At 37.5% G+C, this 11,583-nt stretch overlaps 1 protein-coding gene across 2 annotated transcripts in view; it reads left to right on the top strand.

Annotated features, from left to right (window-relative positions):
* CAAP1 (caspase activity and apoptosis inhibitor 1) overlaps nt 1-11,583 on the top strand; it is a 50,924-nt gene that overhangs the window by 19,674 nt on the left and 19,667 nt on the right. The window lies entirely within an intron of this gene.

Genomic DNA, 11,583 nt, shown 5'->3' with positions numbered 1-11,583 from the left:
ATTTGCCTTATGTATTGAGGTGCTCCTATGTTGGGTGCATAAATATTTACAATTGTAATATCTTCTTCTTGGATCGATCCCTTGATCATTATGTAGTGTCCTTCTTTGTCCCTTTTAATAGTCCTTATTTTAAAGTCTATTTTGTCTGATATGAGAATTGCTACTCCAGCTTTCTTTTGATTTCCATTTGCATGGAATATCTTTTTCCATCCCCTCACTTTCAGTCTGTATGTGTCCCTAGGTCTGAAGTGGGTCTCTTGTAGACAGCATATATACTGGTCTTATTTTTATATCCATTCAGCCAGTCTGTGTCTTTTGGTTGGAGCATTTAATCCATTTACACTCAAGGTAATTATCGATATGTTTGTTCCTATTACCATTTTCTTAATTGTTTTTGGTTTGTTATTGTAGATCTTTTCCTTCTCTTGTGTTTCCTGCCTAGAGAAGTTCCTTTAGCATTTGTTGTCAAACTGGTTTGGTGGTGCTGAATTCTCTTAGCTTTTGCTTGTCTCTAAAGGTTTTAATTCCTCCATCAAATCTGAATGAGATCCTTGCTGGGTAGAGTAATCTTGGTTGTAGGTTTTTCCCTTTCATTACTTTAAATATGTCCTGCCACTCCCTTCTGGCTTGCAGAGTTTCTGCTGAAAGATCAGCTGTTAACCTTATGGGGAGTCCCTTGTATGTTATTTGTTGTTTTTCCCTTGCTGCTTTTAATATGTTTTCTTTGTATTTAATTTGTGATAGTTTGATTAATATGTGTCTTGGCGTGTTTCTCCTTGGATTTTTCCTGTATGGGACCCTCTGTGCTTCCTGGACTTGATTAACTATTTCCTTTCCCATATTAGGGAAGTTTTCAACTATAATCTCTTCAAATATTTTCTCAGTCCCTTTCTTTTTGTCTTCTTCTATTGGGACCCCTGTAAGTCACATGTTGGTGCGTTTAATATTGTCCCAGAGGTCTCTGAGACTGTCCTCAATTCTTTTCATTCCTTTTTCTTTATTCTGCTCTGCAGTAGTTATTTCACTATTTTATCTTCTAGGTCACTTATCCGTTCTTCTGCCTCAGTTATTCTGCTATTGATCATTTCTAGATAATTTTTAATTTCATTTATTGTGTTATTCATCATTGTTTGTTTGCTCTTTAGTTCTTCTAGGTCCTTGTTAAACGTTTCTTGTATTTTCTCTTTTCTATTTCCAAGATTTTTGATCATCTTTACTATCATTCTGAATTCTTTTTCAGGTAGACTGCCTGTTTCCTCTTCATTTGTTATGTCTGGTGGGTTTTTATCTTGCTCCTTCATCTGCTGTGTGTTTTTCTGTCTTCATTTTGCTTAAGTTACTGTGTTTGGGGTCTCCTTTTTGCAGGCTGCAGGTTTGTAGTTCCCATTGTTTTTGGTGTCTGTCCCAAGTGGCTAAGGTTGGTTCAGTGGGTTGTGTAGGCTTTCTGGTGGAGGGGACTAGCGCCTGTGTCCTGGTTGATGAAGCTGGATCTTGTCTTTCTGGTGGGCAGGTCCACGTCTAGTGGTGTGTTTTGGGGTGTCTGTGACCTTATGATTTTAGGCAACCCCTCTGCTAATGGATGGGGTTGTGTTCCTGTCTTGCTTGTTGTTTCGCATAGGGTGTCCAGCACTGTAGCGTGCTGGTCGTTGAGTGAAGCTGAGTCTTGGCGTAGAGATGGAGATCTCTGGGAGATTTTCGCCATTTGATATTACATGTGGCTGGGAGGTCTCTTGTGGACAAGTGTCCTGAACTTGGGTCTCCCACCTCAGAGGCACAGCCCTGACGCCTGGCTGGAGCACCAAGGCCTTTCATCCTCACAGCTCAGAATAAAAGGGAGAAAAAATAGAAAGAAAAGATAGAATTTAAAAAATAAAGTAAAATAAAGTAATTAAAATAAAAAATAATTATTAAAAAAATTTTTTACAAAGTTACAAAAGGCAAACACACACTAGTGTCCTGAACTTGGGTCTCCCACCTCAGAGGCACAGCCCTGACGCCTGGCTGGAGCACCAAGGCCTTTCATCCTCACAGCTCAGAATAAAAGGGAGAAAAAATAGAAAGAAAAGATAGAATTTAAAAAATAAAGTAAAATAAAGTAATTAAAATAAAAAATAATTATTAAAAAAATTTTTTACAAAGTTACAAAAGGCAAACACACACAAAAAAAAGACAGAACCCTAGGACAAATGGTAAAAGCAAAGCTATACAGACAAAATCACACACAGAAGCACACACACTCACAAAAGGAGAAAAAGGGAAAAAAAAAAAATATATATATATCTTTGCTCCCAAAGTCCACCTCCTCAATTTGGGATGATTTGTTGTCTATTCAGGTATTCCACAGATTCAGGGTACATCAAGTTGATTGTGGAGATTTAATCCTCTGCTCCTGAGGTTGCTGGGAGAAATTTCCCTTTCCCTTCTTTGTTTTCACAGTTCCCGGCGCTCAGCTTTGAATTTGGCCCCGCCTCTGCATGTAGGTCGCCTGAGGGCATCTGTTCTTTGCTCACACAGGACTGGGTTAAAGGAGCAGCTTATTTGGCAGCTCTGGCTCATTCAGGCCTGGGGGAGGGAGGGGTACGGATGCAAGGCGAGCCTGCAGCAGCAGAGGCCGTCGTGACATTGCACCAGCCTGAGGCACACCGTGTGTTCTCCCGGGGGAAGTTGTCTCTGGATCCCAGGACCATGGCAGTGGCGGGCTGCACAGGCTCCCAGGAGGGGAGGTCTGGAGAGTAACCTCTGCTTGCACACTCACTTCTTGGTGGCGGCAGCAGCAGTCTTAGAGTCCCATGCCCGTCTCTGGGGTCCGCGCTGATAGCTGCGGCTCGCGCCCGTCTCTGGAGCTCCTTTAAGGGGTGCTCTTAATCCCCTCTCCTTGTGCACCAGGAAACAAAGAGGCCAGAAAAAGTCTCTTGCCTCTTCAGCAGCTCCAGACTTTTCCCGGACTCCCTCCCCGCTAGCTGTGGCGCATTGGCCCCCTTCAGGCTGTGTTCACGCCTCCAACCCCAGTCCTCTCCCTGCTCTCCAAGCGCGAGCCTCAGCTCCCAGCCCCGCCCGCCCCGGCGGGTGAGCAGACAAGCCTCTCAGGATGGTGAGTGCATCCTCTGTACGGGAATCTCCCCGCTTTGCCCCCCGCACCCCTGTTGCTGCGCTCTCCTCCGTGGCTCGGAAGCTTCCCCCCTCCGCCACCCGCAGTCTCCACCCATGAAGGGCCTTTCTAGTGTGTAGAAACCTTTCCTCCTTCACAGCTCCCTCCTGCTGGTGCAGGTCCCGTCCCTATTCTTTTGTCTGTTTTTTCTTTTTCCTTTTGCCCTACCCAGGTACGTGGGGAGTTTCTTGCCTTTTGGGAGGTCTGAGGTCTTCTGCCAGTGTGCAGTAGGTGTTCTGTAGAAGTTGTTCCACATGTAGATGTATTTACCTTGTATTTGTGGGGAGGAGGGTGATCTCTGCGTCTTAGTCTTCCGCCATCTTGAAGCTCCTCCTATATGTGACTTTTAAAAGTGTTTCCCTGTGTTAATAAAATATTTTTTTTCAGTTAAGTGATACCATCTTGTCTGAGTTAGACAAAAGGGACTTCACTGTATTAGGTTGTTCTTGTGTTTATTTTTTTATTACGAAAATTGTCAAGTGTATAGAAAAGTAGAGAGAACAGTATAATGAAACCCCCAAATAACTATTGCCTAGGCCTAACAATTATTACAGTTTTCCATATTTATTTTATCTATTTTCTTGAAGTACTGTAAGTTGATTCTACATATTTATGTTTGAATTTTCAGTAAATGAGGACATTTTCCCACATAGCCATGTATCTTGTGTGTGTTATTTAACAGCTTATTTATTTGAATGGTAAATGTATGAGCATAGTATAAAGTTTTTTAAAGTATATAGTGAAAATAAGTCTCACTCTTTTTTCTGTTCCCCATTCTGAATCCCTTCTTGTAGGCAACCACAGTAAACCAGTTTCTTGTGTATCCTCCCAGAGAAATTGTATACATTTACAAATGTATAAGTGTATGTATAGTTTTTCTTGTCACGCAGATGGTAGCATACTGTGCAAACTGTTCCATACCCTTTTTTGTTTAATTTTTTCCATTTAATAGTATGACTTTTTTGGATTTTGTTCTACCTAGTGCATATAAGGCTTCATACACACACACACACACACACACACACACACACACACACACCTGTATACTATTCCATTGTTGAATATAGCAAAAGTCTATCTATAGACATTTAAGTGTTTACTGTCTTCTGTTACTGTATATGATGAGTATCTCTGTATATAAGTAATCTTGTTCTTCTGGACATTTAAGTGTTTACTGTCTTCTGTTACTGCATATGATATGAGTATCTCTGTATGTAAGTCATCTTGTTCTTCTGTGATTATATAAAGCCCTATAAGTTAATTGTTGGATCAGATGTTTGCGCATTTGAAATTTTAATAGATACTGCCTAATTGACTTTCAGAGTTTAAACCAATTTATACCCCTCCCCCAAAATGTGGAATACATGTTTTCATATACTTTAGCTAATATAATGTTATCTAACATTTTGATCTTTGTTCATCTGATAGGTAAAAAAGAATATCTCATTGGAATTTTAATTTATATTCTCTGAGTGAAATTGACTGTTTTTCCATATATTACAAAGCTATTTGAATTTCCTTTTTCTGTGAGCTTTGTCATTTTTGTTTACCTTGTGTGTGTATGTAGGTAGAGGGCTGTGGTCTTTTTTTTTAATTAATTTATTTTATTATTATTTGTTTGGGGCGCATTGGGTCTTTGTTGGGGTGCACGAGCTTTCTCTAGTTGCGGTGAGTAGAGGCTACTCTTCATTGCGGTGCACAGGCTTCTCTTTGCTGTGGCTTCTCTTGTTGCAGAGCATGGGCTCTAGGCGCACAGGTTTCAGTAGTTGTAGCATGCAGGCTCAGTAGTTGCGGTATGCGGGCTCAGTGGTTGTGGCTTGCGGGCTCTAGAGGGCAGGCTCAGTAGTTGTGGCACATGGGCTTAGCTGCTCCACTGCATGTGGGATCTTCCTGGACCAGGGATTGAATCCATGTCCCCTGCATTGGCCGGAGGATTCTTAACCACTGCGCCACCAGGGAAGTCCCCTCTGGTCTTTTTAATCCGTTGTTTGTGATGTGGGTTGCAATTTTTTTTCTTTTTGCTTGTTGCTTTTTTTTTTTTACTTTATGGCTTTTATTGTTCTTTTGCACATGCATAAATATTTCATGTTTATGTAGTCTGATTTTATCAATTTTTTATGGTTTCTGGGTTTTATATTTACAAAAGTCCTTCTCTATTCTGAAATTATAAAAAGTATTTTTCATACTTTCTCTTAGTACTTTATGGTTTTTTTAAATGTTTAAATCTTTGATTCATTTGGAATTTGTTTTGGTTACCAGTTGTATTTGCTCATGTCTGTCTTTTCATTGAAATTTTCCACTGTAAAATAATAATTCTGTCTTGATGATTTAATAGCATATCTTAGTTTTTCCAATAGAAAGAAGTATTTTCCTATTAGGTCTTGGGGTCAAATTTTGAATGAAAACTGACCTGATACTTTGAGACATAGATGATGGCTACGTATAATTTTTAATATTACCGCTTGGAGAACTATTTCTTTAAGTAGGAGAAAGTCTGCATAAATGTAAAGAATGAAGGTTCTAGAGTTAAACTGCCTGCACTTTTAGCAGCAGAATTCCACAGCTTACTATCTCTCTGACCTTTGGCAAGTTAGTTAACCTCTCTGGGCCTCAATTTCCTTGTTTGGAGAATAGGGGTAATATCAGTACCTACTCATAGGATTGTGATGATGATTAAATGGGAGAAGATTGTAAAGTGCTTAGAATAGTAGTTGTTGAAATGTATTGAAAAAAATGTTGCTGTATTTGCTCTAGAATTTTTACTATGAATCACCGAATTTTTACTTTGAGTCACACAATCACTGTTCTTAAAATTCCACTTTACATTGATGAGTATTGGGGATTCCCTTCCCTATATTCCTTTTATGAAAGCCTAAACAAAGCAAAAGAATTCATTGTGATTTTTAAAATTATTATTCTTTACTGTTACTGCTTTTTAAAAATTTATTGCTTACAAGTGTCTAACTTTTTCATTTATTACAAACATAGTTTAAATTCAGAGAAAACTATTGTATACATATTTTAAAGCATAAAAGGATTTTTTTCACAAATGAGATCAATTTGTTAAATTGCCATTACTTCTGTATGCTAAATTCTTTTAGACATAGTATATGTATTATAAAGGGCTTGACTGTGTGCTTTTTGGCACTTATGTTCTTGTGTCCTTCTAAATTAGCTGTAATACTTAGGCAGACTATTCTATATAATAACTTTATCAGAAATAACAGAATACGTTTTTCAGAAAACCTTCACAGAAAGTACTACTAATCATTGACAGTATTGCGACTTAATGCTTAGATAGGACGCCACATTCAAAGTAGTAGGATATCTACACATCCTACTTGTGCACCTTTAAATAAAGCACTTATAAGTGATCTCATACAATTTTTAAAACTGGAAAAGGCTTGAAAGCAGGAATATAGGGATAGAACAAAGAGGAGAACCTCTGTGATTCCTTTTAGTCACTTTTATATAGATTAGAGCCCCCATTTAGAGAATTGACTTATTTACAAAAACTTGGAGTTGTGGGGGGCAATTTATAGAATGAATTCTTAGAGAATCATGGATCAGAGAAACTGGAGTATGGTAACTGATTTTTGGAATTATGTTATTTGGGGAAAGGAAATGGAAACAAGGGTTAAATTTTGCTATCTTGAGGAATGAGCTTGCTGAGGAAACACTAGAGATGTGAATTTATTTGCTGTTTGGAAAGGCCCTTTGAGAAAGATTGTTTTGCTCCATTCCATAGTGTTTGAGGGTTACATCTGAGCACTAGGTGATTTCAGTTTTCTGAACTTGTTCTAAGGCTTTGTGGTACCCCAACTCAAAAAATATTAACAGTGTAATTTAGATACAAAAATATTAAAAGTGTAATTTAGATAAAAGTGCAATTTAGTTTTGGTTTTTTTTTTTATTATATAGTTATGCAGATTTGGACAAATTTATCTACCATCACAGCCACAATATAGACCCGTTCCATCATACCCAGAATTTCCCCCATGGCTCTTTGTAGTCCACTCCCTCTCCTGTGTCCAACCCTTGACAACCTGATTTATGTCCTCACACTTTTTCTTTTTCCAGAATGTCATATAGATAAATACAGTATATAGGCTTCTTTCACTTAGCATAATGCATTTGAGATTCACTTATGTTGCTGTGTATATAAGTAGTTCCTTCCTTTTCCTTGCTGAGTAGTTGATACTCCATTGCATGGGTGAACAACAGTTTGCTTATCCATTCTCCAGTTCAGGTAATATAGTAGGCAGAAAAATGACTCTCTAATCTCCAGAACTTAAGAATGTGTTACTTTATATATTGAGAAAAGGGACTTTGCAGATTTGGTTAAGGTTAAGGACTTTGAGATGGGGAGATTATCCTGGATTATCCAGGTTATCCCAGTCTCATCACACTGAGTTATTAAAAGTGGAAGAGGAAGACAGAAGAAGAGTAGGTCAGAGAGATGTGACATGAGAAGACCTTGACTGGAAGCTGGGTAAGCAGCAAGGCAACAGGGATTTTGGCCTTACCATCTCAGGGAACAAATTTATGCCAACAATCCAAATGAGCAGGAAATGAATTCTCCCCTAGAGTCTCCAGAAAAGAGTGCAGCCTGTGGACACTTTGATTTTAGTCCAGTGAGACCCCTCCTAGACTTCTGACCTACAGAACTGTGATACACATTTATGTTGTTGTTTTAAACTATTGACCATATATGTGTTAGATCTGTTTCTGTACTCTATTCTGTTTTATTAATCCAGATGTTTATCCTTTCTCTGATACCATTACTATCTTGGTTACTGTAGCTTTTTACTCTTGAAATGTGATAGTGTCCATCCTTAAACTTGGTTATTCTTTTTCACAATTGTTTTGGCTACTCTAGTTTCTTTGCCTGTCTCTTATTTTTAATAGTAGAAAGCTCATAACATGATAAGCTGGCATCATTCAGCCTCTAGTTTTACTCCCAGGATAGTGGAGAGAACCAAGGGTATATCTGTCGTTAGGCCAGTTTGCCTGATTCTTTGTTAGCTGACTTTTTCCAAAGTGGGAGGAATCCTTCTGGTTTGGTTCTCTCTTTATCCTTCTGTTGAGGTCTCTTCCCAGTATTTTTCTTTTAGACAAGAAATTGATTTTTTTTTTTCTGTTTAGCAATATATTTTAAACCTTAGCAATTCACATGTGTGGTTGTTCTTGATTAAGTCCTACAGATCTCCCCAGTGTATTACTCTGATTTTAAAAAACAAGTTCATTGGAGTTATAAGAAAGTATCACTCATAGAACCGTATTTGGAGTAAAAGAAACTAAGTTGGACTGATATTGGTTTGAGAACTTAAATCCCAAGGATAGATATAGGGCTCTTTTATAATTCAAGGCCAAGATTGTAAATTAAGGTGCTTTAAGGAGCATTGCAGATGGGAGAAGAGAATTGGGGAAATAAAAACTGTCTTTTTTTTTTTCTTAATGGAAAAGACTACAAAAAACATTGCAAGATTCTTAACCCAAGCCAGATTTTTAGTGTGTTCCTTCCCTCCCCCCTTTTTCTCTTCACCTCTTCTCTCCAGTTGTTATAAAATTCTTATATGGTTTTAAAGCGTTTGATAGAAATATTTAAATGTAATTTAACTATAAATTGGAATTCTTTTAGTTTTCCTAACTCTGACACTTAGTATGTTTTATTATGTTGGAGGAGACATAATTTTCTTACACTTTAAGACATTTCCTTTTTTGTTTCCATCTTGCCTTTTATGCTCTTTAGTGAAAATCTTTAAATTGCATTACGGAACTCTGAATGTGTATGATAATTTTAGTTGCAAATCTATGTCTTGGAAAAATTAAAATTCCAAACTATTTTCTGGAACATTTTTTCAGCTTCAGATGATACTGATGTAAAAGCATCTAGCTTTTCACTTTTCAGCCACAAGGTGGTGTACTACCTCTACTGTCTGAAGTTCTTTTTGGTGATTTTCTTCAACAGCCTGATCAAATCCAACGTAAGAGAAAACAGAACATTATAAACATTCACTTTGGGCAATAAAAAAATTTGTTTATGACAGCAGATAGTCTTTATAGAGGGGTCAAGTTTTATTTGAAGGGGATTCAAGGAGCTTTCACAGAGAAAATCAAATAATGCATAAAATTATGCATTTCACTACATTATTATTAATTTAAAATTTTTATTTGGAAATAATTTCAGAATTATTAAAATGTTGCAGGAATAAGAATAGTACAAGAAACATACATATATCCTTTACCTGGATTTACCTATTATTAACATTTAGTCCCATTTGCACACCTTCTCTTTATATACTTGTATATTTTCTTCTGAAACATTTGAGGCTAAGTTATATACATCATGACACTTTACCTCTAAATACTACATTGTATTTTTCCTAAAATAGTGATATTCTTTTTCATATAACCGCAATACATTGTTAACTTCAGTAAATTCAGCTTTAGTAAATTTAACATTGATACTTTTATGCAATCTGCCATCAGTATTTTAGTTTGTCACTTGATTCAGTAATATCCTTTATAATGTTTTCCCCTCCAGTTGAGCAGTCTCAAGTCAGTTATAACATTTAATTGTCATGACTCTTTAGCTTCCTTTAACCTGGAATATTTCCACAGCCTTTCTTTGTCTTTTATAACATTGACTTGAACTCCCCTCCCTCTTTTTAATAGAACATTACTCATTTCCGCTTGCGGTTTGTCTCATGATTCCTCATGATATAGATTATACATTCTCAGCTATAATGTTGCGTGAGTGATGTTGTGTCTTTATTAGGTATTGCATATGCCCATGGTCCTTTTAATGGTGATGTTACATTATGTTTTTGTTCAAGTCATTTTTTGAAAAAGTTAGGTGTACGTGTTTAGAAGAGAAATAAGTGCCGTTCAGGTATTAGAGCAAACAAACATTTTCTCTAAAGGAATATACTTAGAAATAGATTAATGTTCCCAGTAGGTAAAGTCTAATTTGACGTAAGGCTTGAGGTGACATATTTTAACTTTATTCTTTGCAGAGCTTTTTTTTTTTTTCTTTTCTTTTGGCTTCATTGGGTCGTCATTGCTGTGCTTGGGCTTTCTTTAGTGGTGGCGAGCAGGGGCTACTCTTCGTTGCAGTGGCTTCTCTTGCCATGGGCTCTAGGCATGCAGGCTTCAGTAGTTGTGGCTCGTGGACTCTAGAGCGCAGGCTCAGTAGTTGTGGTGCACTGGCTTAGTTGCTCCGTGGCATGTGGGATCTTCCTGGACCAGTGATTGAACCCTTGTCCCCTGCATTGATAGGCAGATTCTTAACCACTGTGCCACCAGGGAAGTCCCCTTTGCAAAGCTTTTAATGTGGTATATTGGCATTTAATCTGCCCCTAGATTGCCAGGGTGTGTTGTTGATATCCTCCTTGGGATCTGCTAGTCATTCTGGTGAAAGAATAAAATCTGAGTAGGCGACATTAGACAGAAAGAAGGATAAAAAATGGAGCTATCTCAATTATAAATCTCTAAGATGTCATAGTACCAAGTTAAATATTTTCATAGTTTCTATTTGAGTTTGTACTGTATTAGTAAAGTTTTAATACAGAACAAACTTATAAGTGCCAAATGTGTTGACTGGAAAGAAAATTGTAAACTTCTCAAAGAAATAATCACAAGTCTTTATCCTTTAGTTATTTGAGGGATTTGTTATTAAGTGGATATAAAAAGTTTTGTGAATACGCAAATTTCCTAGATATTTCTAGTATGTTAGTCTTAGGGTGTGTATAAAAATTCTCAGAAGGTAATAGATACGTATTTTAAAGAAAATAGTTATTTTGAATATTTACAATAATTAATGTCTTGACTTTTGCTGTAAAGTATTTGTAACATCAATATTATAATGGTATAATGCTCTCTAAGAAAGAGTATTAGTTTAGTTTATAGCTCTTTTGCAGAAATAGTGAATCAAGAACTTTTTTTATGGCATGATCTTATACATAATCCATTTACTTTGATTACATATGTATATTACAAATAAGATATGTATTTTCCACATCCTGTAGACACCAAAGCATTTGAGGTATGAAATTAGATGAATATAAAATAATTTGAGGCTTCCCTGGTGGCGCAGTGGTTGAGAGTCCACCTGCCGATGCAGGGGACACGGGTTCGTGCCCCAGTTCGGGAGGATCCCACATGCTGCGGAGCAGCTGGGCCCGTGAGCCATGGCCGCTGAGCCTGTGCGTCCGGAACCTGTGCTCCGCGATGGGAGAGGCCACAACAGTGAGAGGCCCGCGTACAGCAAAAACAAACAAACAAAAATAATTTGAATGCCAGAGTGCCCATTAAATTTAACAGTTGAACTTGAAAAATTACTAGATTCTTCTGTGAGTTATGACTTCTCCCATCAGCTACCCTGCAGAGTATTGGAAGGGAGAGAAAATTAACCTCGGTATTCATTCCAGGTT

Source organism: Neophocaena asiaeorientalis, unplaced genomic scaffold (assembly GCF_003031525.2).
Source record: "Neophocaena asiaeorientalis asiaeorientalis breed wild unplaced genomic scaffold, Neophocaena_asiaeorientalis_V1.1 scaffold379, whole genome shotgun sequence".
NCBI classification, from domain to species: Eukaryota; Metazoa; Chordata; class Mammalia; order Artiodactyla; family Phocoenidae; genus Neophocaena; species Neophocaena asiaeorientalis.
The sequence above is the reverse complement of the archived record's forward strand: the minus strand, read 5'-3'. Positions and strand labels throughout refer to the sequence as shown.